General features: G+C 39.3%; 1 long non-coding RNA gene across 2 annotated transcripts in view; it reads right to left on the bottom strand.

The window, feature by feature from the left end:
* The window catches only part of LOC134155548 (uncharacterized), a 230,547-nt gene that overhangs the window by 119,220 nt on the left and 95,704 nt on the right, over positions 1-15,623 (bottom strand). Inside the window, exon 2 of one of the 2 annotated variants that reach the window (XR_009961616.1) lies at positions 11,281-11,338. This is a non-coding gene — a long non-coding RNA (uncharacterized LOC134155548). The remainder of the gene's footprint in view (positions 1-11,280; positions 11,339-15,623) is intronic. The other variant, XR_009961615.1, reaches the window with a different exon arrangement.

The raw sequence follows: 15,623 nt of genomic DNA, 5'->3' as shown, positions 1-15,623 counted from the left end.
CAGCAGCACAGCTTGGATAGACATAATCAGATTAATTCAACCAACCCAATTTTAGCGGCGTGCAAACCCTACCTTGCTATTTTCCATACACACGCACTGATAAATGTAATAATATAGCACACTAGTAGCTAAATTCTTACAGAAAATGTTTTTCAAAGTCAATACTTTGCTTTAGAGAAAGACAAAACTGAAGAAAGAAATACTCTTCATTTTTATTACTTTCACATGAATTTTCCTTGTGCTACTTGCGTGGGTCAAAGCTAAATATGGACTTGATATAAAGGTACAATTCCTTTATGAATCATGCACAGAGGCCATCACATAGCTTTTAATGCTGCACTGGGATTCTGCCATCTGCAGAGTGCAAGATTAATTATGCATGGCACACTAATTTCACTACTGTAATTGCACATATATTTTACACCCCCCCATCACAGCCTTGATGGTAAAACTTGTGCATAACATTATACTTTAGACAATCTCCTGCTGGCTTCTAAATAAAAACTCTAACTTTATTCTACTCTCCCTTGGTATTTACTTCAGTTTCCCTTTCAAGCTTCTCAAACACACAATAAGCTTTTGATTATCAGGGTTTTAAGTGCTCCACTGGACACCCAGTGTGTATTTATGAATGGAATTAATAAAGAAGCAATCCGACTCCATCAAGGGAGCATTTGCAGCTACTCTTAAGTGTCACTGAGCAACACAAGTAGAAATTGAAAAGAGCTAGAGATCTCTGGCCTTCAGTTTTTACATTTCTTTAGTCACACCCAGAAAAGGCTTACAAACTCGTGTTTGCCAATTTGGGATCTCTGTACAGCCAACACATTTACTGAACCAAAACAAAATACTAGAGGGCTGTATAAGTGAGTAGTCCAAACTATAAAACTACTTGCCTTGCTAAAGAAAGCCATTAATATTACTGCTGTTTAGGACAAACAATCTTGGTTTAGGTTTCCCCCCCTTCCTCCACATAGATTTTCAAGTTACATTTTTACCATTTTTGTTGCAATTGTCAGTGAATACTCATAGAAATACTTGAAGCCCAGATTGCAGGTTCCTTATCCAAGACTCATCTCAATCACTTCCCTGCTTCTTTTCCAGAAAAGGTTAAAGTTCAAAAGGTTCATCATGACAGTCTCATGCATCAGGTATTGAGCACAACCGAATTATTTCTAGTGCAGTTCTTGCCCCATCTACTACATTTAAAATGACACTACACACGAAAAAGCAGAAAAATAGTAAAACTCTTTTGTTCTAAAAGCAAACAAAACCAGTCTTGCCAGGAAGTGAGGCTCCGGCAAGCAACCATGGTACAATCTTGAAAATGGGTAAATACTCCATTGTAAAACTCTCCCTTCTCTGCACTGTAACAACATTTTGCACTCAGCAGCTGCCACAGCGCCAGCAGCTGGAAGGAAAAGCAGGGGGTATGGCAAACCATCAGCTGTTGCTTCCAAGACATCAAACTTCCTCAGATTTTAGGCTAAATCCTTTTCTTCACCACTTTATAAGTGAGGCCACCTCTAGGAGAATAAATAAGCGGTTTTATACCTGTCACCGTCTAGGCACCTGCACCCTTCGAGGCATCCAGCTTTGGAAATTTAATGTTTCTTTGTATTAATTTCAATGTCACAGCTAAAGAATAATTGTGCCTTAGGAAAGATGCCACAACGTGTGATGTGGGAAAGACTAATAAAAATGTGGTACATCTTTATTCAACATATTCAAAGGACATTCTCCAACACAAGAACCAAGTTCAGACCTTCCCCTACTTTTACCATCTAGGGAAATCCCATTAAGTTTGCTAAACCTACCTTGTCTGAAAAAGTAAAACATGTGTCCTGTAAGTCCATCTTCTGCATCAAAGTCATGATAACATGCTAGACGCTCTCCCGACAAATCCCCCATGCTGTGCAGCCACAGCAACATTGCTACCTCCTGACTAATTGTAAATGCCCAGACTGGGCAAACAAGACAACTAATGGTTATTCAGGCAAATTTGGGCCACCATGATGGGAAAGGTGCAAAGGGAAAACATTATGACCAGAGTTCTTTTGAAACAACCTGACAGTTGACAGATGAGCACCCATAAAATGACAAAAGCTCCCTGTGTAAAGCCCCTTGCTACCAACATCTTCTCCCTGGGAAACTAATTAGCCCATACTGTCAGTGAAAATACTATTTTTCTGGTAATCATTTTCCATTTTAAGTGACAAAGTGACCATGAGAAGTCCCCCCACCTCTCATCTTTGTCCATACTTGAGTAAAACCATCATGCAATCTTGCTCACATGGTTTTAGCTCATGGACGAGGAACATGTTTTTATGATGCTGGTTTCTACTTGCTCTTTGCAGTGTTTGTACTGGGAAAGGCAGTGGAGACAGCAGTTTACCTCCAATCTGCTGTAGCAGTAGTGAAGGAGGAATAACAGTTGTTGGATGGAAGCTGCTAAAGGCAAAGGCCTATCTATCAAAAGACATTTTTAACACATGTTGGATAATGAGGCCTTTTTCCTCAAGTGAGGAAATGCTTTTGATTAAATTTACAATTCATGTGTGAATAGGCAGAGAAGGTTCTAATCCAGCCCCCAGATTTAGTTAATCCCAATCTAGGCAGTTTTAAAATCCAAACCCACACCAAATTTTTAAGTCCTGCTTGACTTTTATGTGTGCTCTGATTTACATGCTGTAAGATTTGCAAAGCTTGAAAACTGGATTTGGCTCCAGAAAGTGTTTTCAGGACAAAGAGAATAAAATTCAGTTTTTGTTTATTTGGTGATTTTTTTTTGTTTGTTTGTTTGTTTTTGTTGGTTTGTGTGTGTGCTTGTGGAAGTGTGTGTGTGTGTGTGTGTTTTGGAGGCTGTTGTGGTGATAGTTTTTGGTTTTTGTTTTTTTAATAACTCTAAGCAAATTCTGAAACTTAAGCCTCAGACCATTTTTTACATTCATGTCAGAAGAAAATAAAGTCTGTTCTTCACAAAAGAAAATTATTTTATTACCCAAAACTATCTGCCCAGCTCAAGTTTTTAGCACTAATCATGAGGTTATCACAAGAAAAATGGGTTAATATAATAATCTAGCATCTAGCCTAGTTTCCTAATCAGAATTGACAATCCATTCAGCATTAGGTCTCCTGACAAAACCAATGAAAACAAGATATAAGGTGTCCTTCAGATAAATGTAAAGAGGGACTATGCTCAGCCACAGAATCCCACATTCAGGAGTTACAGAAACTGTAACGGACTAGCTCAGCCTATGTGTATTGTCCAGACCTGAAGACTATGCTGCTGCTCTTGCTTCAGAAAAGACCAGTAAGTAGTGGCTGCTGCTGCACTAACCACCACCTGCTAGGACCAAGAAGCAGGTAAGACAGGCAAACTGAAGTGGCTGACCAACCCAGAAAGGAAATGCTTCTGGAGAGAAGTAGCATCTTTTACCATACTTACTGACACAGTTGCTGTGGCCATAAGGATCCAAGTACACGTAATTAACTCTATTACTCCAACTAATAACTGATAATCCCTCTCTGCCAATCTTGCTTTGATATTTAGATATACACACTGGCCTGTTTAAAGAGGCATGCTCATTTGCCACTAGCAATTAAATTACCAGTGTTAGCAAGCAGTTCAGTCTGGTTAGAAATGGGCAAGGTCAGAGGAAGCCTTCTAATGACTGCGTTCAGTTCAAAAATCTAGTTCTCTCAAAGAGCATGACTGAGGCTTTCATATTGTCAGCATAACATGATAGTCTGGGATCTCCTGATTGCTGCTTTCATGTTCAAGTTGTTGTCAGCTTCCCCTGGGTAACATTATTGTCTCCAGTAAATATTTTCACATGATCTACTGAAGACAAAAGCCTCTGTTTTCCTGCATAATTTCTTCTACATTGCAGAACACATTGAAAAAAATCACCATTCTTACCACCTCTGGGAAAAAACTTTATTTCTTGCTCAAGCTTCATTCAGTGGGGAACAATGAAGAAGAAAAAGAGAAGAGCTTCTCTGCTCATTTCATTCTGGGCCATCTTTGCACGAGTCAGGATGCAAAGTAACCGAAATAGTAAATGCCACACAACTGTGCACCTCAGCAAGTGAAATAATCAGCTCTGATATTTTTTTGGGCAGACTTATTTTTAGTGGGGTAAATATCTGCTTTTGAGGTTTCTTATGAAATGCTGTTGCAAAGTACAAGGATTTACTCTGTTTTACCAGGTTTTACACCTTCTCTCAAAATGAAATATTAACTTAAAATCTATTTTCACTGAGAATTTAATTGAGAAACTGAATTTTAGGACTTCAGTTTCTCCATTTACAAAAGATGAACAGTATCATGTGGCTTACAAAACCAATAAAAGGAAGGTCAGATTGAGTTAGGTTTTCAGTATGAGATACCATGTTGCCCTGTGCTGGTAAAACCAGACGGTATTAGTCCTAACTTCAGTAGAATTTTTCACTTCAGTAGTGTGAGCATTTCACACATTGCTTAAAGTATCCCCAAACTCCAAAGGGAAAAAAAAAAATAACAAAATAATAATCAATGGAGACTTATTTCCTGCAGCCTGGACTGTAAAAATGGTGCCTTTTCTGAGTCTGGTAGTTTGCCACCTGAGTAGAAAGCATTACAAATCACTTTTTACAAGGCATTTGGTGTAACTACCTTTAAGAGCAATAGAAGGAAGTACAGTACAGAGCCCTTTTATCAGCCATACTGTACTTTATTTAAGCAGCAGCATGTTTAAGTGCAAGTTAAGATTACATACTGGAAAGTATACACATGATACTCTTTAAGTCTTCTGTGTCAATGAAAACTAGTCAAAAGTCCAGTGAATGAAGAAACGTGCCTTCTTTTAACGAGTGGTATTTCTAGCTAGGCTAAAAGGCTAATTACAGCTTCTGCTATTCTTCATAGTACATGAGAGGTCAGAAGATTGAGCACAACAGTGAGATTTACCCTCAACAAAATAATGTCTATGATACAGTTATCACGGGCGAAAATATCTTCGAAGTATAGGTGAACCGCTGTCACATATTTAAAAATAAAAAATCCTACCTACAAATATTGCAAGGGCCATTGCAGAAAACACTACGCCAATTTTAGTGAATACTGGTCAGTAAATTTTGTCAGTGTTACGTCCAATTTAGCCAGGCTAAAAATTCCAATATTAAACAGAACAGTTTTTACCTTCTCCCATATGTCAAATCCATCTTTTACCCACTTTTCAATGAATCATCACTGTACTAGAATTCCCATTTATTAGAATAAAGCTCTTCAGGGAGTAAGAGACATGAAACTTGAGTTCAAGGCAAGGTTTAAAACTCTCTATTTCTTAAATAGCGATGCATGACTGTACAGGTAAGTTTTGCAAAAAGTCACAATATGTTTCTTTTTGTCAGAAGGCCTGACCTGTTCGAAGACCATGTAATGTTTACACAAAATTGATTTGAAATTTTACAGCTATAGTAAATGGTATAGATCCCAGTGACTGGAAAACAAAATTATTACTTTTCTTTTTTCCTATGATGGAAAAAAGATTCACATATATCATTAGTTAAAATGCAATGGGAAATTAAAATGGAGAGATTAATTTACCAGACTGGAAACTTAACAACTGGGCAGTATAGTTCTGCAACAGTTCATGGTCTCAAGAAAATCAGCTAATTAACTTACTTGGCAAAGGGCCAAGTAAAACGACTTTAATCCTTTGGAATTTGATAATCTGATCTATAATCACAAAGGCAAAATCTGTATGTAGAAATTCCACAATTCTGGTTACATGGACCCTTATCCCAGCACAATGGGGAATTACAAAAAGCTGGTCCACAGCCCAAAGCTGAATGTTTAAATATGCCTTCAATACACGTCTGGGAGATGGGATCTGTTCCAAGAAAAAGTGACCCTCTCTTAGGGAGGAAAAAGAAAAATGAATCCCCAAGCCTTGGCAGAAGTTAAACATGTATTTCTAAAGGTGCCACAGCAAGATTTGGAAACTCTTTGAAACCATTTTAAATACTAGCCGTGGCCTAGAAGTTGGGGTCTCCAAAGCAGATGGTTCTCAGTAGCCCTTGCACAATAAATAAAATTGAGGTTGGTCTTTTATTTTACAGTAGGAAAAAAACCAACAAACCCCTGGTTAAGGCTGTATTAAGGAAGTCCTTAGATTAAAATCTCCATTCTAGGAAAAAAAAATAAAATAAAGAAGTCAAGCTATGTAAATTTTGTCAAATGAAACATAAACATATGAACTAAGTTGACTTAAACAACCTTGCATGACGAGCGATGGAATAAAACTTTTGAATGTTCATTTAGTTAAAGTGACTTCATGTAACATACTTTTAATGCCTGGGCTTACTTTCTGTGCTGCTAATAATAGCTTGCATGTATAAACCTGGCAATGCAAATTAAATAGAAGGTTACTAGTGAGGCAGAGGGGCTAACAATCTGACATGCAATAACTAGAAACTTCATAACAGTCCTGGAGAGGAAGTTTTTAACACTCATTATTTTCTCACCATCCAGCTTAATTCTGGAGACCCCATTCAGTCTTTAGGTAGCTCAACATTCCCCTTATTGCTTACAACACTAATGTGGAAGTTATGATATCAGAAACTCAGGCTGCTGGCCCTCACAAAGTTTATAGCCCCATAAAAAATATCACATTTCAGAGATCAGAACAAAGTTTTCTTGTTTTTTAACATAGACAAAATGAGTTGGGGGTGGTACTGAAGAAGCTATTTCTATGCTCTTTGCTGTTGTAAATTTCAGAAAGCAACCAGTCGAGTTCACAGCATCTATGAATGGGATACTTCTATACTCATAGCTGCTGTAATCCCCACAGAGCCAGAAAGAGATTATATTACAAAGGACAATGAACTACTATAGCAATTGCTAGAACAAACTCCATAGAGAAGACAGAGTGCACAATGTTGTTGAACTGGTGCCCTCTGAAAGTCACACTCTTAATTCCAATATTATTTAGTAAATGTTAATTATTTCCAAGTCACAGAAATCTCTTTCAATGCATATCATATCATATCACATCACCATAGCAATTATTTAAGACCTCAACTGTAGAATCCCTAGCCTTTATTCCATAAAGCACATTTCCATGCACTTTAAACACTATTTTAAAAACTTCAAGGTCAGTTCTCTCTTTCTTTATTTGCCATGGTTCAACTGCTGTTGCTGCAGTAAAAGACATCACAGCTATCCAAAATAGCGAATATGAGATTTGCATGTTCATGATATCATTGGCTGTTAGAAGCCCTAAGTGTGACCCTGAAGGCAAGTTCTGGTATGCAGGCAATTAAGGTGATAGTGGTTTTCAAATATAATCTCTTCAATGGAGAAACCAACATTTCATTACCCAGGCAATACACAGTTTGTTTGTCTTTACTCATTACAGCACGTTCCCCAAAGGTAACTCAGCATTCATTCATATTCTGTCTCTCCAGCAGCCACCAGAACGTGCCTAGGGAAGGCCTATGGCACATAATTGACCCTAGAAAGTCTTCTTTAACAATAAAGTATTACTGCAGTGTATTCTTTTTAGTTTACATGACTAAGGTCACACGAGTAGTACAGGTGACATAAACATCACAAAGAGAGGTAAACACAAAGCATGATAGGTAAATTATGACCCTCAGTGATTTAAAAGGCTCCTCATGTGATGTACAAATACCTGTCTGCATTTCCTTCTATGTTATTCATATACATACATATATATACACACACACGTATGACAGGGCGAAGAAACTGGATGAGTTTGAAAGCATCTTACACACATTGTGGATTCCTCCTTGTCCAGCATGCATTTTTGGTTATTGTGGCATTAGCAGTAACAGTACCTTTGTGCATAAGTCAGATGTGTCCACCCCATTGCTGACTCAAAAGCGCATGGAATAAGTTAACTGGAACCCTAAAGTCCAACTACTGTGGATGAGGGACAAGGAAGATGTCTTGTGAGCATCTGATCCTTCGATTAAAGTCCTCAAGGAGTACCCAGGTGATGGGTTTTGTATCAAACATGCAAAGCCATCATTTGACATAATTCACTTTGCTCCATTTAACCTGCTGAATCCTTTACTATATCTAGTGCTTTAGCATGTCCAAGCAGAACTATGGTCCATCTTAAACATTTTCAGAAGACATGAGACAACATCTGTTAGACTTGCTGCTCTTCTTATAAACTGCCTTGTTGCCAAATGCCATTTGAATTTCTTACAGGTCAAATTCAGTAAGCAAACATTTCATCATCTCCACTGCATATTGGAATTGCAATTTTATATAGCAAATCCTCATTTCTGCTTCTGGGCACACAAAAGACAATTTCTTCTAGTTAGATTATAAGAATAGACATACTGCATCAGACCCCAAGTCTCATTTAGTCCAGTACCCTGTCTTCCACAGCAGCCAACAGCACAATGTTAAGGAAGGAGTAAAGAAAACAGAAGTATTGAATTATTTTACACACATGGGCATCAACCAACCATGTCTTAACAGCTTCCTCAGCTGGGGTCTCCTATATTGTATTTAAAAGCTGTCAGTGGTCCTTGACTTACTTTGTCTAAACACTTTGATACAGTTATCATTTTACATCCACAGAATTCAACAGAGATGTATTCAGAAGGTAAATGTAATTTTTTTTCTTCCTTTTATAAGCCACATCTACCTTGGTTATCTTAGTGTCGGATCATTTTCCTCAGGTGACATCATAAACAGTTATTCGTTCTTTGCCATCCTCACTCCACTCTTGAGTCTACTCATCTCTGATAAAACCCACTGAAAAACTGGTTAGAAAGTGCATATTCTGATTTACAAGGAGGAAAAACAACCAACCAACCACCATCAAACCCAAACAACAACAGCCACCACCAAAACAGAAATTCTCTTTGGCCTAACTAGCTTGCACCCCATGTAGTATCTCTAATGAAGGCTGCACGTTCATTTTTCTATTCTTTGAAACAGATTCAGCTGTAGGGCAGGGATCTGGATCTAGGACAAATTGTAGGGTTTTTTTTCCTCTGCCTTTTTATAAGAAAAAGTTGAATAGGATGGGAAGAATTTCTTTCCATTAGCAGAGCTGAGAAAGAAAATCCTTGGGTATTAGGTAATTTGTCTCAGGGTTGTCTGCCATCATTTTCCCTATCGAGAAAAAAATGCATCTTGGAACAAAAGAGAAATGCTGGTGGATGTCAAACATTTAGAGGAGAAGATCACAGGCTGCAGTGGAGATGGCAGGCCTGTGAGCAGTGCCAAGAGCAAGTGATGCATAAAATCATTAAATGTGAAGGGCTGGGCAACAGTGCCTAGACTTATCTGGAAGTTTAATCAGAGAGAAGAATTGCGAAAGAAAAGAATAGAGATGGCTGAAGGCTGCAAAGTTATGTGTTTGACCTTTTATAACAAACTCCCCCTTCTCCCCCCGGCCAGGAGCAAGGGTAAAAAAAAAAAAGAAAAAGAAAAAATTGCCCAGGTAATCTCAGTGCATTATTGTAGTTATTATTGAATGAGTGTAGACTTATTTCTCTCTGGTTTTCTCAGGAACACAGGTGTGGCTACAGTACAGGCTGACAGCTGTTTGCTCAATTCTGTCTCTGCTAAGGGAGACGGGCTTTTATTTTTAGCTTGCAGAAGATGCAAATAGCTTGCCAGAAATGCTCGAGCCAAGGAACATGTGTCTCTAAGTTACTAGCATCACTGGGCAGGCTTTAAATAGCAAAATTCTGCAATAAGATTGAATGATTTCCTGCTGGAGGACCTGCTGTAAGACAGGCAGGCTGCATCCCTTCCTCCTCCAAGTCAGTAGCTGCTCTAACATTCACCATACTCCATACAAATATGATGGGTTCTCAATGGACACAGACTGTGAAGATGAACACACTACCCTTAAAGAGGAGTACAAACCTGCTTTTCCGCCCATCAAGCTCCTTGTGGCCACACTGGGAGCTAAATGACAAATGAGCTTTGTCGTTCTGATCTTTAAATGCCATCTTCCAGAAAGCCTTTCCTACTCAAAAGGAAGACTTGGAGGCCCACTGAGCCTGAGTGGGACACAGTATAGCACAAGTTGGCTGTTTTTTTCCAAAAGGAGAAGGTGAGATAAAGTGCCTTAAAATGGTTGCTGTTGAAATTAATAAGTACACTGAGCTACAATTCTAACGTCGATAAGCCAAATAAAAATCATGGCAATCTGGTTCGAGGAAACATCAAGTTGTAGTTCAGATCAGTGTTTAGCATGTACCTGACAATCCCATTTCTACTTACAAAGAAGACAATGCCTCATGTGATAAATTAAAGCAAACACCGACCAATTACAATGGTGTTTTAGGCTGGTACATCACTTGCACTTCAAAAGTCATCTCACAGTTTTTGACTGCCTGCAAGCAGCAATGAGTCCCCATCACTGACAGGCACCCAGTTATGAAGGGCTACCACACAGGGTTTGTGGGAACCAAGCATGGAATGGGCAATCCAAGAGATCTGTTCACACTCTCAACCCTGGGTCCTGAAATGATTCTTGGTTAACAAGCACTGCCTGTATGAAATAACTTCAGGAAGGCAGCAGTGAATCAGGTTCTTATCACCATGCAATAAAAAGCCAGCTGCTCATACAGCACTCAAGCAAATTGCAGAAGGGTAGAGAAAGGGGCATGTATGTGTCCAAGGCAGTCATTCTTCTTTCCATTGTCTATCCAAAGGAGACAAGACAGTACTAATATCGAAAACTCTCCCATGTCTAACTTAAGAGGACATGGAGCTTTAAAAGAAAGTTTTGCTCTCAAGGGCAATCCTTACCCTCCATGTGAACTGTTGGGAGCTGAGTGCTTCCAAAATTCTGCCTCATGATGGAGAAAAGTAGGAACCAAACCCTCCAGACAACTTGACCTGCACCTCCTTCCTTACTCATGCAACCATTTATTTACTTCCATGAAGCAAACCCATCTCTACACGCTTTGGACTTCGTCAACCTTTTTCTATTGGCAGAACCCTCTTCACAACTTGCAGGCAATGTGTTCATGCAGTGTGATAAAGTTTAAACAAAAAAGTGTCCTGCAGGTCAGCCCATGATCTTCCTGAACATGCTATGAATCTTACCCATAACAACACTGAAACAGCACAGTCCACATTTAGCTCTGAATCACAGAGACTACTACTAACACAATCAATAGAAGTTTAGGAAAAGGTTCTTCCCTAAACTCCAGCACTGCATTGGATAGTGACCACACTAAACAGCACCCACCAGCACTTGGGTAAAGAGGGCAACTCCTTACCTTGCAGACTAACTTAGAGCTTCAACAGCTGGACCAAAAGATGCTTCAGATTCTTGCAACAGGACTTCTGAAACAGAGAGCAAAGAAAAAAAATTGCAATTTCTTATGCATAAATAGACATCTGAATACAACACAAGATTAATGAGAGTCACAGAAGTAGATTGGATGACATACTTTACTTGTAAAGGAATTTTCAGCAGCATGCTCCTTCTAATCTTTCACAGAAATGTGTGGGGATGCACAAATTGTGAAGTGTTCTTTGTCAAGTGGCATTTTCGTATCAATGGCCTTTGAAAGGCCTCCCATAAAACCAGGGATAAACACAAAAGGTTTAATCTCTTTTGCTTCCCCCAGCATTTACACAAGTGGCTGATATGCAGCCCGGGGTATTTTGGGACCTGATTTTCAGTGACAGAAGAGTTAAAATTCAGAGCCTCACAAAATTGAGAAAGATCAACTGACGCTTCTAGGAATAACAACTAGGATCTGTAGGGTTTTTCTTAATATTTTGAGGGATCTTAGGATACTAAGGGGTACCCTATAGGAATATGTTTTTTTTGTGAACACCAAGGTTAAGTTAGAGCTATGACTCAATTTCTCTCCTCCTTCCCCCCCCCCCCCTTTTTTTTGGCTAAGTAACACTATTTGATCTCTCTTCACCAGCAATTTTTTACTTATTCTTTTAGGGAGTACATTGCTAATCTAGTATATCAGAGAAACTGCACAGTGCCATATGCAGCATGAGCCAAACTGTTAAAAAGCATGAAAAGAAAAAAGGTGATTAAAAGCACTGTTGTTTCCTCCCTCTTACAGGGTAACGATTGAGGCAGCACACAACTCTGGGGGCAGTGGCTGGTGTTACCGTCAGTCCTGGGTACAAAAGCGACCCCAAAGTAGTTGTGTGCTCTTCTGAGGACGCTGCCCTGAGTCTGACTTCACATTCCAGCTCTGAATACACAGTGCACAGTGGGCTCTGTTTGGCCACTGGCTCTCCCTGCAGCTGTGCCGATTGCTCAGTGGGGAACATGTCTGTTCTCGAAAAGAATTTAACAAATTAACTATGAACAAAGTAGCCTGGAAACGACACAGATTAACACATGCTGTGTCATGCCAAGAAGCAGCTTGTCAGCTTGTTGTTTTCTCAAACCTGAAAGGAAAATTCCCAGGACCCACCAAAAATATGGAAATGTTTCCATGTTTAGCTGTGTTAGAAAAGAACACAATTGTTGCTGAGGAGAAATAAGAAACACACGGCCCAGATAAAAAGAGTGTATAACAGGACTCCTAGGAATAATCTGCAGCACAAAAAAGAATAAACATGGGAGAATCTGCTGTCTTTGTGTAAACTCCGCAACCGTGGGAGATGCTAAGGATGAATTTGGGAAACATCACCTATGTATTTTCTGTTAACAAGCAGAGAAGACAACCCAAACATGAAAGGTCATGGATGTTTAGCCCTCTTTGCTGCTATCCATGAAGGAATAGCTAACCACTTTAAGTACTCTCCTGAACATACGAAATGGATGTGTGCATTAGCTTGTAGCATACCTTTAGCAAATACAGATCTTCAGGGGGGCGCACCACAGAATATTCCAGATCTCTTTAAGGCAGAACAGATGAACCCAAATTGTGTTTATCATAGTCTGAGATAAAGTAATTATTAAGACATAACATAAACATTAGTTGTTTTTTTAAGCATTAGAAATATTGATAGGTGGATGAAAAAAATATTTAAGCAAAGCACTGCTCAGAAAAACGTAAGGTTTATCGCTTCTCTGCTACAGTAGAGGAGCTGCATGAAACAAGTTTTGAAAGTGATAAGTCAGTCAGAATGACGTAAAAAATAAAAAGGGCAAAATGACCACGTGCTTTCATGTTCGGGTAACCTTCTGTGATTCCCTTGAGGGTGGTGAGGAGCTGGAACAGGTTGCCCAGAGAAGCTGTGGCTGCCCCATCCCTGGCAGTGTTCAAGGCCAGGATGGATGGAGCTTTGAGCAACCTGGTCTAGCGGGAGGTGTCCCTGCCCATGGCAGGGAGTTGGAAGTAGATGATCTAAGGTCTCTTCCAACCCAAACCATTCTATAAGTTAAAATATACATGAAGACCTAAGAGTAGATGGGAGCCTTCTATCACCAGGATCCTATTGGCCCTGGCAATGGTCCCCACCATGTGGCTGTCTGGCTCAGGAGCTGTCCTGTGTTAGACACCCCAAAATGAATTAAAGCGTATGCAGTCAAATACTTTTAACATGCTGGCCACATATTATTAGCTTACTTGTTGGCCATATCCCATGCAGTAACAAACCCAGAATTTGCATATCAAATGGGCATTTACCATCTCTTTTTCAAAGATCATTTTGAAATAAATGGGTTTACTCAAAGGCATGAAGGTTTCTTCTGTCAATAGTGCTCAGAGGCTTTAACTCACCTGCACAGCTCAGAAGACTTTCATCAGTACAAAGAATCTGTTTTCATCTACCACAGTATTCGATTTCAGCACACAAAGAAGCAATATTTTACGCTGCCTAGTTTATGCAAGGTGAAAACAGATTTATTTTGATGGTGATAACCTGCAATGTTAGTTTTCCCCTATGAATGAGAAAGCTAAAATTACTCAAGAGTGTACTTGGTGCATGTGTCCTCTGAACTTATTTCTTTGCTTTCATTATGAAAGAGGTGAAGCAGAGAAAGCTCAATAGTTGGGAGAAGGTCATTTTGATGCTTTCTTTAATAACAACTCCTACCCTTGCTGTGGCTGTATAGCAGCAGTGCTTTTTTGTTTTGGAGCTGGGGGGGGGGGGGTGGCAACCAGTGGTTACAGATTAATCTTTCTTGTCAAATCCAGACCATATTTTATTTCACAGAATGAGGAACACCACCTTGCAACAGTTACTAGAGGCTTGGAGCTTCCCAATTTGAGGAGAGAAGGGCAATTTCACAGGACATTTCAATACAACTGCACATTTGGACTATTAATGTAGAAGCTAATGAAAACAAGGTCTAAAAAATAGGAACCAGCAGTGAGTCATCATTTTAGATATTCTTAGGTTGAATAATTTATTGTTTTCATCAGCCTGTTGCCAAAAGAAAACACACTGCAGTACCCTTTAGAGAACAAATACATTTTTCTCAGAAAATGAACATCTACAGAAACCTGGCATGAGGGAAACTGAAAGGTAACCATTTGGAAAGGACAAGAGCAAAGTAAATTAAAATTTCATCAATTGGACAGTGAGTTTCATCAGACAGCTGTATTTGATATTAGTCTATTTCCTGATGTATTTGAACTTGCCTGTTGAACTAACCAGAGAAGGACGTATGAAGTGCCAGCAGTAAAAGCCACTGGAAATACAGAGCTCCTCTTTGGCTTTCACATTGTTCATCGACTATCAGTGGCTTCTAAAAATGCAATTCCACAGCTATCAGTTTGTGATCATTTGGCCAGATTGCAGATAGTTTTGAACCTCGTTAAGAGCTCAGAAGTGTAGGCGTATTACAGTGTGTGCTTTCAGCCAGCCAAACCTTTCTGTCTCTAAGTAGGAGTAATTGAAGAAGCCACCCATCAGTTCCTACTCTAGTTAAACCTGAGTAACTAGTAGATATTATGCTTGCAGTGCCACACATCAAGGCATGTGAAGGAGTAGAGTGGAGTTTTCCACTGCCTGTTTGTGAATAACTTCAGGTTTGGGCCTCATGATATCTTGATCAAGTCACTACTGCTCAGTTTTTTTTCAGAAAATAACAAATTGATTGCTTTCAGTGGTGCAAACTGACTTATTTCATATTAAAGAGGAAAAGGTAAATTTATCCAAGATGTCAATCTTGCAAACAGTCTGCCAATGAGAAAATGAAACAGCATCCCAATGCATGATGCCCTTTTCCTTTTGTTCACTGTGGGCATTAACAACACAGGTGGATTTCAAGAGATACTGAAAGCACACCTACTAGGTTTCAATTTTTATTTCCTACACACAAGATGATGATCATTTTTGCAAGACAACAGGCAGCACATGTTTATCTGAGCACATTTGTAACAGGAGGCACGGCAGCCTTTTTCTTGCGGCCCAGAGTATGCTTCAAACACATGTAACAAGGCAGAATGAAAAGGAACAAAAGAAGCCTTGAAGGAATGATTAAGTGCTTCTGAATTTAGACAGTGAAATATGGACAGTTAAAATGTCCCAGCTATTTGCTTCTGTTCAGCTGCTGAGCAGTTTCAAACACACCATGGTGCAGTAAGATGAGTTTTGCATGCTTTTAGCCTGCTTGGGGTACCAAGGAGAGCGAATTGCCACAGAATCTCTATTTGCCAAAGCAAAAAGTATCTCATTAATGTATGATTAATAGCCATTT

The sequence above is a fragment of the Pezoporus occidentalis genome, unplaced genomic scaffold (assembly GCF_034315485.1).
Source record: "Pezoporus occidentalis ecotype Australia unplaced genomic scaffold, CSIRO_AGI_Poc_V1 ctg79, whole genome shotgun sequence".
Lineage (NCBI taxonomy): Eukaryota > Metazoa > Chordata > Aves > Psittaciformes > Psittacidae > Pezoporus > Pezoporus occidentalis.
The sequence above is the reverse complement of the archived record's forward strand: the minus strand, read 5'-3'. Positions and strand labels throughout refer to the sequence as shown.